Source organism: Microcaecilia unicolor, chromosome 10, assembly GCF_901765095.1.
Source record: "Microcaecilia unicolor chromosome 10, aMicUni1.1, whole genome shotgun sequence".
Classification (NCBI taxonomy): domain Eukaryota; kingdom Metazoa; phylum Chordata; class Amphibia; order Gymnophiona; family Siphonopidae; genus Microcaecilia; species Microcaecilia unicolor.
In genome coordinates, this window is record NC_044040.1 from 187,110,198 (window position 1) to 187,126,708 (window position 16,511).

Genomic DNA, 16,511 nt, shown 5'->3' on the forward strand with positions numbered 1-16,511 from the left:
AAATTGTACACTTACCTTTACTGAAAAGTTGTCAGAATGAGTCTTTGTCTGGCATGGACACCCAGCTGGTGTGCACCCTGGTCAGCTCTATGGGCAGGGGGGAGGAGGGCTCCTCATCCTCTGGGTATAGTGGCTGCTGCTGTGGTTGCAGTCCCTTCTCTGGCAGGGCCTGTCATCTTCGGAGATCCAGCTTCTGCAGCATGCAGCAGGCCATGAATATTTTGGCCACCTTTTCAGGGCTGTAGAGGAGCTCTCCTCCAGAATGGTCCAGACATCTAAATCTATTCTTGATCTGGCCAAAGGTGTGTTCAGTATGGTGTGGGTGCTCTTATGCCTCTTGTTGTACTCCTCCTCCACCTCATGAGTCATGAGCCAAGTTCACTGGGTGTGGCCTCAGAAGCTTAGCCAGGTTTTGATGTCAGGGGGAGCAGACCTTTTGTAAAACAGACATCAGTGTGAAGCTGAAGAGTTGATCTGCATAGACACCATTTTATTCAAAATCTGTTTGGGAGAGCATTTGCTTCCCTCACACCCCACCTAGCTACACCTCTGGGTAGCCTCTGTCACCTGTGGGGGGAAGCAGAATCACAGACATGAGTGTGTATTGGCTGGTATAGTAACCTTGTGGAGGTGAGGTAATGGTTGTGAGTTCTGGGGGCATCTAGAAGGAGGAAGTGTGTTGAACATTAGGAGGGAGAGGGGAGTGGGGGGGGGGGGTTGGAATCCCTGTACTGCTACCTAGGAGCCAGCCACTGGTGATGTCCCCCCGGTCAAATCTGTGGCAGTGGCGTAGCCAGAAGGCAATTTTTGGGTGGCCCAACAGGTTGGATGGGAGGGCACTACAACTTTTTTGAAAGAAAAAAAACATCAACCTGATGCTCTGACGCTACCCCATTCCATGCTCAACCTGTACCTCACTCCCCATAACTTCAATGAGGGTTGCAGTGCAGGCTTCAGTGGTTGCCCAATTGAGAGCTGAGGGAAGTACAATAGACTGCACTTCAGCCCCATTGAGCCATGGTCCTGCAACACACATATGGTATTGAAGCCAAACACATTCTGCATCCAGAGAACCTCCTGGCCCTCCACCAACAATGGATACAGAGCACAGCAAGGACATTTCCCCATAAAACTCATCATACAAAGACATTTTGGTTTCTAATCTCAATAACAGACATATTATAAATTATTTTTTTTAATCTATAAAACAAAAGTCACTCAGAACCCACAGCAAATCTACCATGCCAACACTAACTTCCAAAAACAAAGATGCTACCTATGAAAGGAAGTGCCTTAAATATTATAGTGGAGCCCTAAAATACAAATACATTTATCAGGAAAGCTGAACAAGCCAAATTACTACAGAATGCTACATAGAAACTTCATGCTAACAGAATACCTCAGTCACACACAGAGAACACAATTGCCAAAAACAGAATAAGTGACCACAAACTCTAGAAATATAAATTAAACAGAAACCCCAAGAAACTAGACCTTGCATGTAGTACAAAATCAGAGAAACAAGAAAGAAAGACATTTCCTCCTGTACAAAATATAAAGATGGCACATGCCAGGGATGGTTTTAGGGGTTGCAACTAGGGCAATTGTGCTTGGTTCCTTGGCCAGAGAAAGCCCGCCTGCTGGAAGCTGGGGTCCTTTCCTAGATTTCTGTCCTGGACCCCAGCCATGTTTAAAATCAACTCTGGCAAGATGTACATTCCAAATCCAACATATTATATTCACAACATTGAAAATAAAATAATGTTATGTACCTTTTTGTTGTCTGGTCATTTTATTTTCAAATCATATTGGTCCCAGTCTCTGTCTGCTTCCCTCTGTCTTCTCTTAACTCACTTGCCAGAGTCTCCTGTCTAGTTGACATTTCTTCTTTCTCCATGTCCATCATCCATCTCCCATCTCTGTTTTCCTATATTTCCTTGTCCAGTATCTCCATATCCCCTCATCCATCATGTACCCCATGCCCAACATACAGTATCCCTTCTGTGTTCCTATTCTCCCCCTTGTCTGGTATCTCCCCCCCCCCCCCCCCCCCCGTGTCCATATACCCCCCTCTCCAGTGTCCAGCATTGTATCTCTATTCTATATCCCCCTTCACTCCCCCCTTGTCAGGCATTGCCCTTCTGTGCCCATATGCCATCCCCATACAGCATCTCACATTTGTGTACCTGTCCCCATGCTCCCACCTAATGCCCATCATATCCCTTCTGTATATGTACACCTCCCTATGTCCCCTTTCTCCCGTTCCTCTCTGATCCCACCTCAACCATTCTCTTCCTCTCTCTTTCCTTCCCATTATACATCTGGCTCTTTCTGCCACTGTGGGTTCAGCATTTGACCCCCCCCCCCCCTTCCTTTATCCCCTTGTCCAGCATCTCTCTCCCTTCCCTCTAACCCCTCCCATAGGTCCAGCACCTTTCTCTCTTTGATCCAGCCCTCCTTGCAGGTCCACATCTCTCTCCTTTTCCTTCAGCCATCCCCTGCATATCCAGCACCTCTCCTCCAGCCCCCCCCCCCCCCCCTACATGTCCAGCACTTTTCTCCCTTTCATCCAGCCCTCTACATGTCCAGCACATCTCCCCTTCACTTCAGCCCTCTGAATATCCAGCATATCTCCCCTTTCCCTCCACCCTCCCCCCCCCCGCATATCCAGCTCCTCTCCCCTTCCCTCCAACCTCCCCCCCCCTGCAAGTCCAGTACCTCTCTCTCTTCCATTCTCTCCAACCCCCTGCCACTCGCAAGACTAGCACCTTTCTCTTCCCTTCAGACGCTTCCCCTTGCAAGGCCAGCACCTCCACATCTTCCTTAACCCCCTCCAAAAGTCCAGCACCTCTCCCTTCCCTTCAGCCCACTCCACTTGCAGGGCCAGCACCCCATTGTCTTCCTTACCCCCCCCCCAGCAAGTCCAGCACCTCTCCCTTCCCTTCAGCCCCCTCCCCTTGCAGCACCAGCACCCCACTATCTTCCTCACCCTCTCCCACCCCCACTGCAGCGCTTGCATTTAATGATATCGGCGCTGCCTCCTCCTGCACCTAACAGTCTCTGTCTCCCACCCCAGCGGCAGTGCTTGCAGTTTGCTGTCGGCGCTGCCTGACAGCAACTCAAAGACATGGCGCTGACGTCCTGCTCCGGGACCTTCCCTCTGCCATGTGCATCCCACCCTGCATAAACAGGAAGTTACATCAGCACGGCAGAGGGAAGGTCCCAGAGCAGGACATCATGCCACGTCTGTCAGCTATCAGGCAGCGCCAATAGCAAATTGCAAGCACTGCCGTGGGGGTGGGAGACGGAGACTGTGAGGTGCAGAAGGAGGCAGCACCGATAGCCTTAAATGCAAGCGCTACAGTGGGGGTGGGAGAGGGTGAGGAGACACGGAGGTGTTGGGACTCTGGATGGGCCTGAGACCAAACTGGCCAGGCCTGGGCCCATCCAGGCCCGCCCGTAGCTATGCCCCTGGTATTTTCCTGAATGCTGGAGAATGTAGGCATCATATGTGGAGTCTGGGTAGTGGGCACACACATGCACAATCAACCCCTGGGCATCACACACAACCTGCATGTTCAAAATGAAATGATTTTCTATTTCTATAGGCAGTGCAATTTTTCTAGCAAAAAAGGTGCCGGTACTCAAATGCCGGGCCACCCTTCAGGGGTGGGGTGATCACTGAGGGACTCACTCCACAATAGCCAGGCCCCCTGCAACCAGTCACAGAATCTATGACAAGGCAGAATTGGTGTCTTGAGCCTGAGCTCTTTCATTAAAACTAGTGGTCCATGGCTCAATTTTAGAAGACACTGGAAAAGGTGCTGGTTCTCAGTACCCCCGAGTACCCCCTCAAAAAAGCCCTGTCATGTGCACGTGGGGGGGGGGTCTGACTGCAATGTGTGTGAAAACGATGGTACCTATGACTGAGAGGAAGTAGTCAATGGCGTACAACTGAGCCATGTTGTTCTGGAATGCCTGGGTAGTAGTGGGGAAGGTAATATAATCAAGAAGTTTGGGTGAGGAAGGCATCAATGAACTGAGCAAGGCAGTTGGAGATGGCAGGCTGGGTAAGGCCTGCATTCACTGCTGGCACTGAATGGAAGCTGCCAGTGGCCAGGGAGGCAGTGAACTTCAGGTGGATTGGCACAGGATTATTCCTGTTTGTCCTTGGAAGAGGGGTTGTAGCTGGTCACACAGGGTGCTGTATGGCACTAGAACCTAGTCAGGCATTCCTGGTCAGTGAGGTCCCAGAAGTGGATGCGGGGCCTGAAGACTCTCTGATAGGGATATCTCCTCCGGGGCCTCCCCTCCAAACTCTCATCCACCTCCAGCAAGGTGTGAGCCACCTTCCATGATTGCCTTGCAAGTGTCCCATCACCACAGGTGCAACCCACTGACTCCAGAAAACACCACTGTGCACACCTCCACCTACTGCACCTCATGAGTCCCGGCACCAACCACCGAACCAGCACACAGTTGTGAGACCCACACTAATTGTCCAAAACATTCACTCTCCCACCACCGACAAACAATCCAGACACACAGCTGCAGCATAAAGCACGCACTCTCCCAGCACCAGCAAATGTTCCTCACACACAGCAGCAGCAGCACAGAGCACTCATTCTCCCAGGAACAGCACACAGCACAGTGAAAAACAGAGCAACAATCAAAGAAGACAAACAGGTAGGGATGCAGAATGAGAAGTGTGAGGGTTTGGTGAGGGAAAGGAGTGAGATACAGAGGAAGGTATGGGTGTGGCTTTGGGGTAAAAGGTGTGGTCAAGGACTTGAGGAGATGAGACACAGAGGAAACAAGTAAGGAAATGTAAAGGCCAAAAGGTTCAGACTGGAGCAAACAGACAAAGGTAACAAAGAAATCATCAACTCTCCACTATTTCTCACAAATTACCACTTCCACCTCTCCACTCTCTAACTCAGCAAAGTCACAAATCCTAGATGCTTTTAAAGTGGGTCTAATTCTGAACATTTTTCTTCCCACCTCTAAGAAGTTGTTTTGCTATCCGTTATAGGCTGGAAACGTTCATCACGTAACACCGCCCATGTCACGATCACAAAACACCCCCTCTGGGAATGTTTTCTTGTAAACAACTAGCAGTCTTCGGCAGGGTTTTTTTTCCTTTGTTTGATTATATGCGTTAGACGTTTTTCTATGAGAAAAATATATATATATCTGCCTCTTATACCATTTTTTTATGTTTTTCTATTTTGAAAATGAGCCCCATAATTTCTCAAAGTAATTTTAATGGTGTCACCATTTTCTGAGATTAAATTGTAATATCATTGCTTTCTTGTCTTATCAAGGAGCTACTGTGGCTTGCAGTTTCTGCTAGTGCAAGTGGCTTCACTGACGTGTACTGGATTCAATGTGCTAAATAAAGTATAAGCATTAATCAATTTCTCCGACTCCATATTACTTCCTCCTCCAATACCTGTATCCAGTCTACTGCCAATATGAACAATCCCTTCCTTGACTATCCTTTTGCATCAGCAGTTCTGTAACAGAAACAAGCATTAATAAGTCAAATTACATCCATAATTCCATATCTAGGGAGGGACAGAGGGAGGATAAGGGACAGGAAGCAGATCATTATTTCTGTCCTTACTCAGTGCAGTTAGCCTGATTATGAGTCACTGAATGCATCAGTCTTTTTAGACATGGAGCTGAACATTAGTCGCGCTCCCGAAGACACAATGGGTACAGGACAGTAGAATATTTTGCAAAATGTATGGCATTCTTTCTCATCAAATACCACCCCTGAAAGCATCCCCAGTTTGATTGCTGTATACAGGTATTAATTATCTGTGAACATACTGAAACGTTTAGGGGAAGAGTTATCAACATGGGCTTCCGTTAAGATGGGTTAACTTGGGTTATTAGTAACCAGGTCTCATCAAACATATAAATGACAAGTGACTGACTTACCCGCAAATGCGCAGTAGAGACCAAACGTTGAGAGTGTAGAAGTCCAAGCCCCGTCTCCACCAGCAGTACAGCCCAATAGGGAGGAGGGCTTGGACATGGGCATGAAAATTGGAGGAGGAGGGAGCAGGGAGGGAAGGAGGGGCGGAACTGAGTGAAACGGACGCAGCGATGGAGGAGAACTGATGACACAACAGGAGGAATCACGGGAGGTAACGAAAGCAGCTGAAAGAGGACACGACGACGGCGGAAAGAGGGGGAGCGACGCCGGGGGGGTCAAAGGTGGTGGCGGGGACGGCAAAATGGTGGTGGAGGGGACAGCAGGGCAGAGGAGGTCACAATCACGGTACACTTAGGAGATGGGTGGACATGGATGGGAGCCCGAGGATGGAGAGTAGGGGAGAGAACAGTTGATGAACACGGGTGGATGGAGAGGATGGGAGGGGGGAGAGGAGGGTTGCTGGACATGGAGGGAGGGCAGGGGAGAGAGCAGGGTTGCTGGACATGGGGGGAGGGCATAGGAAAACAAAAAAATTGCCTGTTGTTACAGGCTTAACGGCTAGTCATTGCATAAAATGGGACCTGTGCTAAAATAGCTTGTAATGGCAGGCCTCATTGATAACTTCTTCCCTTAATATCATGTCACAGTGTTGCACCTACTTACCAGAGTTTTACCACTGAGGGCAAACCACTGTTATTCACAACGTAGCGCAGATGTTTGATAGGTACCATGGGAATTTTTACCACAAATGGGAATTCCCCAATGTACTACTAAAGTTTTCTAACATTGGTTCGTGGCAGTCAGGAAGGATTTGTTTTTCTATTGAACACAATTGACAGAAGTTTCAAAGAATACAGAAAATAATATTTTAGTTGCAACAGAAAAGTCTTTTTTTATGTGTGCTGGTGCCACTCTTTTCATTCTTCCCAATATATGGGTGTCTCAGCATTTACCACCAGCTGATTTCTATAACGAGCTAAAAATGCTACCGTGGCTTAGTCAAAGACCCCCTTACTTTTTTACTTTAACTTGAGTAAAATTGTAATGCAATCTTCATTGTACTTTTTACTTAAGTATCAAAATATGTATTTACAGTAGTACCTCGGTTTTCGTTGACGTCGGTTTTCGTCGGTTTCGGAGTTCGTTGATTTTTCCAACGAGAAATTTGTCTCTGTTTTCGTTGGTTGCCTCGGATTTCGTCGAAAAAGAAGGACGTCCGTCTCCCAATTTGTATCGGAAGATGGACGTCCTTCTCCCGATTTTGGCCGTCCTCGTTAATTGCCTCGGTTTTCATCGGTTTCGAATTTAGCCGATTGTTTTCGGACGGATTATCGAAGAAAACCGAGGTTTCACTTGTCTTTAATTTTACTTAAGTACTTTGACCTAGTACTTTAAACAATACTGTCTATTTGTAGCCTATTTTACAAAGATACATAGGGGCCCTTTTACTAAATCTTAGCAGAAACTAATGAAATTAGCATGCACTAAATGCTAAAGCGTCCTGTAGGAGTATTTCCCTGTGTGTCTCACCTGGCGGGCCTTGGCCTGTATAATCCTATGACAGCAAAATGGAGGCTGTAAACTCTGACCCGCACATCTCTGTGTCAGCAAGAAACAGCTTTGCAGCTTGTGGAAAATTACAACAGAAGCTCAACTCCAAGGACATGCTGTGGGCAAAGCAGGCCCCCTTATCTCCCTGAGAGGCTGGCTCCAGCAAGGCGGGTGAGAAACAGAAAATGCATACCAAAATGTAGCAACTTGAAGGTCAAGAACAACGAACTGTTCTTGCCAGGCAGTGAGCTGAGAAAGATCCAATTTGGTTCCTGCAGCCACCGGACCAAGAGGTACGGGGAGAGCGGGAACAAAGGAAGGAGTTAGTAAGAAGCTCGTTCCATGCTCCCTCTGCCCCGGAACAGGAAGTAGCCTGTTCCGGGGCGGAGGGAGCACGGAACAAGCACCCCCCCCCCCCTCAGCGGCGTGCACCCGGGGCGGACCGCATCCACACCCCCCCCCCCCATAGGAACACCACTGGTACAAGGGCCCTCAAAGACCTCTCTCTTTATACAAGCGTACGGAGTAGCAGAAGATCAAAATTGAGTTGGCAGAAATAATGTTAATTGAGTGATATTTATTTATTTATTTGTAACGCTTATACCCCTGATCAGAACGATGCCCATTTTTTTTATTTTGGGAGGGGGAGGTTATATGTTTTAGTTTGTTTGAAGTTTTATGTTTGTACATTTGGGAAGCTTGCCAGGTGCCCTTGGCCTGGATTGGCCACTGTCGTGGACAGGATGCTGGGCTCGATGGACCCTTGGTCTTTTCCCAGTGTGGCACTACTTATGTACTTATGTCTGTAAGAATTAATGTTTTGATTTTATGTATGTATACTTTCTTAACCGTTGAGAACGTTTGGATTGTGCGGTAAAGAAATGTTTAAATAAATAAATACAATGATTATTAAATTATCCCTATGTTACAAAAATATATTATTCCCAGTCTCAGAGAAATAAAACCTGTAAAGGTATGTTGTGAATCTAGCATTGCACAGTTTAAACAGAAACTATTCCCAACAAAAAATGTGTATGCAGCACAAATTAGTATAATACACTGATTAATCTTAGGCAGATGGCAAAATGTGTTGAAAAGAATTTATTCACATAGTAAGCATTGTGGATGCTACATGTGGTTTTTATTTCTGTGGAATTTCTTCTAGGATGTTATATTTGTGTTCTTAGATTGAAAATGTTTACCCTCTTATTTAAGTTTACCATCTGTCAAAACACTTCAAAACTGAAATATGTAATAGAGAATGAGGGAGCAAGGAGCAATATGTAATCTAAATGTAAAAATTAGAATTCAATAAAGAGAAAGAGGAGAGGAAAGAAAAGAAAAGTAAATGTTTAGGTTGGTTTTGAAGCAGTTCTAAAAAGACGATCATCAGGTACTTTCATGGTAGGTACAGCTTAATTTACTGTCAGCTTGGAGAAAATACGGCTGAGGGGAGATATGACACAGATCTATAAAATAATGAGTGAAGTGGAATGAGTAGACATGAATTGCCTGTTTACTCTTTGCAAAAATACTAGGACTAGGAGGCATGCAATGAAGCTACGAAGTAGTAAATTTAAAACAAATCGAAGAAAATATTTCTTCGCTCAATGTGTAATTAAACTGTGGAATTCGTTGCCAGAGAAAGTGGTAAAAGCATTTAGCTTAGCGGGGTTTTAAAAGGGTTTGGCTATTTTGCTAAAAGAAAAGTGAATAAGCCATTATTAAGATGGACTTAGGAAAATCCACTGCATATTCCTAGGATAAGCAGCATAAAGTGTATTGTACTATTTTGGGATCTTGCCAGGTACTTGTAACCTGGATTGGCCACTATTGGAAACAGGATGCTGGGTTTGATGGACCTTCGGTCTGTTCCAGTATGGCAACACTTAGGGCTCTGTTAACTAAGGCTTGCTAACTGTTTTCAGTGTGCAATAAAAATTAGCACACACTAATGCTAGAAACACCCATATATTCCTATGGGTGTCTCTAGTAATAGTGTGCGTTAATTTTAGCGCACACTAAAATCATTAGCCTACCTACTGCATGGCTTAGTAAACAGGGCCCCTGGGTACTTATGTACTTATATCACTGTAATTTGTTCTTCATCCACAATGATATATTCTAAGTTATTTATATGACTGTTGGCTGAACATGTGCATCTTTTAATTGAACAGTACTGGAAAAATCATTTACCTAATTCAAGTTAGTAGGAAGTAGTAATCAGTGCTGTTCTATGTGCAGTAATTAGATTTTTGTTTTGAACTCACATCAGTGTTACTTAAGCTTGTCCTGGAGTACTCCCCAGTCAGTCTGGTTTTCATGGTACCCAAAATGAATATGCATAAGGTAAATTTGCATACAACAGAGACAGTGCATGCAACTCTACCTCATACATATCATAAGTACATAAGTAATGCCACACTGGGAAAAGACCAAGGGTCCATCGAGCCCAGCATCCTGTCCACGACAGCAGCCAATCCAGGCCAAGGACACCTGGCGAGCTTCCCAAACGTACAAACATTCTATACATGTTATTCCTGGAATTGTGGATTTTTCCCAAGTCTATTTAGTAGTGGTTTATGGACTTGTCCTTTAGGAAACTGTCTAACCCCTTTTAAAACTCTGCTAAGCTAACCACCTTCACCATTGTGGATAGACTGAAAACCTGACTGGCTAAGCGGTACTCCAGGACTGGTATAAGAAAACCTGATTTACAGACAAAAAATGTTTTCTGAGCTAAATTTTGTATGTAGTGTTACTAAAACCTAATAGTTAATAAGCTGTTTGACATTATCTTGCATTGAAGCAGCTCATTAACTATTGATTTAAATAAACTTTTTCAATTACAAATCTATGCACAAAACAGTACTATTTTTGAAGGAGAAAATCTTTGCAAATGGTGCTTTGTGCATTAAATCAGTATGTAAGCAGCGAACAAAGGGGTCCTTTTACTAAGGTCTGCAAATGGATTTAGCACACACTAATGATTAGTGCGAGCTAAATAATAAGATGGCAATTGTATACCTATGGACGGCTTATTGCACTAAGAGCAGGAAGGAAGGAAGGAAGAAGTAAACGCTTTCATGCACAGAAAACTAACTATTTGTGTCTTTAAAAATAAATAGGGAGCATCAGATACATGACTAAAGGCGCACTGAAACCAGTGATGTCAACGTATATTCCAACATCAACTCCTGTGTCGTGTTTTACATCAAGTGTAAGAACAGTCTTATAGTGAAATGTTACAGGTGTGACAAACAGATAATCTCAACATCTGAGTTTACAATGTGACACTTTCTTTCAAAATACAAGGCTGAAATCATGGCACTGCAATGCAACAGTGAAAAACATAGCACTGGACAACTGTCACAAACCCTAACACCAGCTGATGTTTTGGTGTTTGCCCACATCAGGGTGAGATAAACAAAAAGGAAAGATTCACGTGTTTTGATAAGATGGTTTTTAGGGCAATCTGTGACATTTTCTGAGTTAATTTTAAGCATTAGTCTTGAATTCTGTAAGCCTACCAATGTGCCTACCATTTAGTTTGTTTACCACACTCTCCACAAATCCACCTTCCGCTATCTATAGGAGAAGAAAATAATTGTTACTAATACTATAATGAATTTGAATCATTTGATCAATGAGTAGACTAACCTGCTTATAATCGAAATAGAAAAACGCCTATATTGTGACCCAAATTGGGAGATAGACGTTTATCTCACAAAAGTGAATAAAGCTGTATAATTGAAAGCCAAATTTGGACGTTTTCAACTGCACTCCATCGCGGATGCGGACAAAGTTGATGGGGGCGTGTCGAAGGCGTGGTGAAGGCGGAACTGGGGCGTGGTTATCGGCTGATCAGAGATGGGCGCCTTTCGCCGATAATGAAAAAAAAATATGCGTTTTTAGCGAGAATTTAGGGCACTTTTCCTGGATCCTGTTTTTCCACGAATAAGGCCCCAAAAAGTGCCCTAAATGACCAGATGACCACTGGAGGGAATCGGGGATGACCTCCCCTGACTCCCCCAGTGGTCACAAACCCCCTCCCACCACAAAATATGCCGTTTCACAACTGTTTATTTTCACCCTCAAATGTCATACCCACCTCCCTGGCAGTAGTATGCAGGTCACTGGAGCAGTTATTAGGGGGTGCAGTGGACTTCAGGCAGGTGGACCCAGGCCCATCCCTCCCCTACCTGTTACAATTGTGCTGCTTAATGCTTATTAGTCATCCAACCCCCTAAACCCACTGTACCCACATGTAGGTGCCCCCCTTCACCCCTTAGGGCTATAGTAATGGTGTAGACTTGTGGGCAGTGGGTTTTGAGGGGGATTTGGGGGGCTCAACACACAAGGGAAGGGTGCTATGCACCTGGGAGCTCTTTTACCTTTTTTTTTTTTTTTTTGTAAAAGTGCCCCCTAGGGTGCCCGGTTGGTGTCCTGGCATGTGAGGGGGGACAGTGCACTACGAATTCTGGCCCCTCCCACGAACAAATGCCTTGGATTTATTCGTTTTTGAGCTGGGCGCTTTCATTTTCCATTATCGCTGAAAAACAAAAACGCCCAGCTCACAAATTGTCGAATAAAACATGGACGTCTATTTTTTTCGAAAATACGGTTCGGTCCGCCCCTTCATGGACCCGTTCTCGGAGATAAACGCCCATGGAGATAGACGTTTTCGTTCAATTATGCCCCTCTAAGTGCATCCATTGTATCAACTCTAATCAGTTTGTAGGAAGATGGCAGAATATTTCAACTACTTGAATATGCAACATCATGAAGTGTATTTCAAACATGGAGGTCGACACACATAAGTGGAACTACTTTGCACAGAGTAATCAGCTTTCTCACAGTTTCACACATTGAGAGCCAGATGCACAAAACCTAACGAGCCCACAACTTGCGTTTTAAACTGGTTCCAGGCAGTTTAAAACGCAAGTAGTTTACTGGGGGCATGCACCAAGGGCATTTTTCCTGTCAAGGTAGCAGGCAACGAAAACAGAATGCAAATTATCCAAAGGCTATTATAATGAGCTGCAGTACCGTTGCAGCTCATTATATTGAGATGCACTACCGTTTTTCCGATTCCCTTACAGTAGAAACACTAACGTGAGGTCTGCACTTCTCGTTAGGGCTCCTGTGAGGGAATCGGAAAGGAAAAGGGCCCCAAAAAAAGGTAAAAAAGGAAAAAAAAAAAAGCAGCGAGTGCACGTGAGGGGCATCCTTTATGAACGTACTCTGCCTGCGCTTGTAAGGGACGTCTTTTTGCTGGTTTTTTTTTTAGTTTTGTCTCCCCGGCGCTGCTCACCTTCTGTAACAGCGAGGAGAAGGGAATCGGGGACCTGCGAGTCAATCCGGAGTTCGGGACGTCCCTTTCCATTATGCTCCTCTTCCAGGTCTCTTCAGCCAATCAGAGTGCATGTAGCTGACACCAGCAAGCTAGATGCACTTTGATTGGCTGAAGAGACCCAAGAAGAGGAGCATAACCGAATGGGACGTCCCGATTCTCCGACTGGCTACCAAGGTAATGGTGAATGCAACAGAGCTACAACGAGTAGCTCATTTGCATTCCCTTTCCTTAGTGAATTCCCGTTCCCTACCAATTCACTATGGAATCGGTAGGGAACGGGAATTACCGACGACCTTAGTGCATCTTCCTCTGAGTTTTTCTAGGGCAGTGCTTCTGAACCCTCTCCTGGAGACACAGCCAGTGGGGTTTTCAGGATTACACAATGAAAATGCATGAGATAGATTTATATTGAATGGCTTTTCAGTATAAGCAAATGTATACCATGTTTATTCACAGTAGTAATCCCATCTGGCTAGGTGTGCTTTCAGGAGAGAGCTGAGAAGCACAGTTCCTTGGGATTTACACGCAAATAAGACCCATATATAATAGGATGTACATCTGGTTACAAAGTATTTCCACCAAAAATAATAATAATGAAGTAAATGTTGAATGATTCTGCATAATAGCAGCTCATTAATTATTGATTTAAATTTTTAAAAATGTAAACACATTCAGAATATTACTATTTCCAATGGAGAAAATCTTTGCAATTGCATTTCGTGTGGTACAATGGGATATAGTGTACACGCTTGTTGGAATATATACTTTAGACCAATTTGTATACCTGGGAAGCATGATAATCAAAGCTAACAACTATAGCAAGGAAAAAAAGAATGATGATCAGAATAGTAAGTAGTATTACTATACGCACATGACTCTTGGACTCTAACAAAAGCGGCCACTGTGAGGCTGAACACATTTGAATACATTGGAGGGATATAGTGATCAACAGAGAGATCTGAAAGGATCTGAACTAGAGAGCTGCATGTGAATGGGGATTGCGGGAATCCCACAGAACCTGTGGGATTCCTGTGGGTATGGAAGAAATTACCAAGGAATTCCCACGAAAGTGTAGTCAAAACCTCTGATTCCGGAATGAGGTTTGAAATGCACTGAAAGAGGCAATTGGAGCACCAGGATGAGGCTTGGAATGTACAGAGACAGAGGCAGTTGGAGCACCAGAATGAGGCTTGGAATACTCATTGGTTGAATAGTGAATACCATCCAAAAAGCTACAGGAGGCTATTGAGGTTTGGAGGAAACAGAGGGATGCAAGCATTGACTCCTGTGGGTATGGGTGAGAATGAAGGAGATTAATTGTGGAGATAGATGGTAAAGGAATGGATCCTAGTGAGTATGGGGAAAGGGAAAGGGGAAAGGGAAATGGGACTTGATATACTGCCTTTCTGTGGTTTTTGCAACTACATTCAAAGCGGTTTACATATATTCAGGGGCAATGGAGGGTTAAATGACTTGCCCAGAGTCACAAGGAGCTGCAGTGGGAATTGAACTCAGCTCCCCAGGATCAAAGTCCACTGCACAAATCACTAGGCTACTCCTCCACTCATTCCACCAATAAGAGCCAACCTCATCAGTGATGTCACAATGGCTTGATTGCCCGATACTTGGCTCACTTCTGATATTGTGATGTCATAATGGAAATAGGGAAAGGGAAATGGGACAATATCAGGCTTATTTTCAAAGCACTTTGGGAGGCTAAGTTCCATAGGTTTCTATGGAACTTTGGGAGGCTAAGTGCTTTGAAAATATGCCTCATGACCACCTTTCTGAGGTTTTTACAACTACATTCAAAGTGGTTTACATATATTCAGGTACTTATTTTGTACCAGGGGCAATGGAGGGTTAAGTGACTTGCCCAGCGTCACAAGGAGCTGCAGTGGGAATTGAACTCAGTTCCCCAGGATCAAAGTCCACTGCACTAACCACTAGGCTACTCCTCCATGAGTGGGGATAGTTATATTCCATTGCAGTTGGATGAAATATCAGTCCCCATGCAACTCTCTAATCTGAAGAGGAAAGTAACAGTTGCGAGTAAGATCAAAGCAAGGAAACTGACGATGTTTAGACACATCTGTAGGATAGATGGCAGGCTGATAAAAACAGTGATGCTTGGAAAAGCTCAAGGAGTGAGGGAAAGAGGAAGATGAAAAGGAAGGTGACTGGATGACCTCTGGGAATGGACTAGACTTGATATCTGAACCGCAATACACATGGCACAAGACAGGAAAGGATCTTGGGCAAGAAGGCCAGTTTCCATCACTTGCTCCAATAGTCAGTAAGAACTATGGGGTACAATAACGATAACTGAAAATAATGTACACTATTTCCCCATTTGGCTTGCAAAGCACCGTTTATAATGTTTTTCTCTGTAAAGTACTTCACTCTTAAGGCTGGATTTATTCACAGGATTACACCTCCATGTGCCCACAATTTCAACAGACTGACTCTGCTGATATGCAGCCACAGGGACTAAGAATGCTGTAATACTAATGCTCTATACAGCCATTGTCCTCAGTATTCAACAAATGGCATAAATTAATACCATGCGCACAAGCATAGTTTATATACAGTATACTGTGCATCAATTTCAAAAGCTATTCATCTCAGCACTCTCCTATTTTGCGCTCTCTGAGATGGGTGAGGAAATTCTAGCTGAACAGAGTGCTTACGAATGTATTCATTAAACATTCTGATTATAACTTACCTATATACTCATTGCAAGCACATCCCATTTATGTGGAAATGTGAAAGGCAAGTCTCAAACAGGGTGCCCACATTTATACACCGCTTTAGTGCATAACTGTAGAGAATACTGTCACTTTCACCAGTAAGTGAACACTTATGCATGTAGCTGGTAGCAAAATGCCTAAGCACTATTCTTTAACATAAGTACATAAGTAATGCCACACTGGGAAAAGACCAAGGGTCCATCGAGCCCAGCATCCTGTCCACAACAGCGGCCAATCCAGGCCAAGGGCACCTGGCAAGCTTCCCAAATATACAAACATTCTATACATGTTATTCCTGGAATTGTGGATTTTTCCCAAGTCCATTTAGTAGTGGTTTATGGACTTGTCCTTTAGGAAACCGTCTAACCCCTTTTTAAACTCTGCTAAGCTAACCGCCTTCACCACGTTCTCCAGCAACGAATTCCAGAGTTTAATTATGCGTTGGGTGAAGAAACATTTTCTCTGATTTGTTTTAAATTTACTACACTGTAGTTTCATTGCATGCCCCCTAGTCCTAGTATTTTTGGAAAGCGTGAACAGACGCTTCACATCCACCTGTTCCACTCCACTCATTATTTTATATACCTCTATCATGTCTCCCCTCAGCTTTCTCTTCTCCAAGCTGAAAAGCCCTAGCCTCCTTAGTCTTTCTTCATAGGGAAGTTGTCCCATCCCCGCTATCATTTTAGTCACCCTTCGCTGCACCTTTTCCAATTCTACTATATCTTTCTTGAGATGCGGCAACCAGAATTGAACACAATACTCAAGGTGCGGTCGCACCATGGAGTGACACAACGGCATAACATCCTCACACCTGTTTTCCATACCTTTCCTAATAATACCCAACATTCTATTCGCTTTCCTAGCCTTTAAGGATGGCATTCACATAGGTGGAGCACAGGAATGGCAT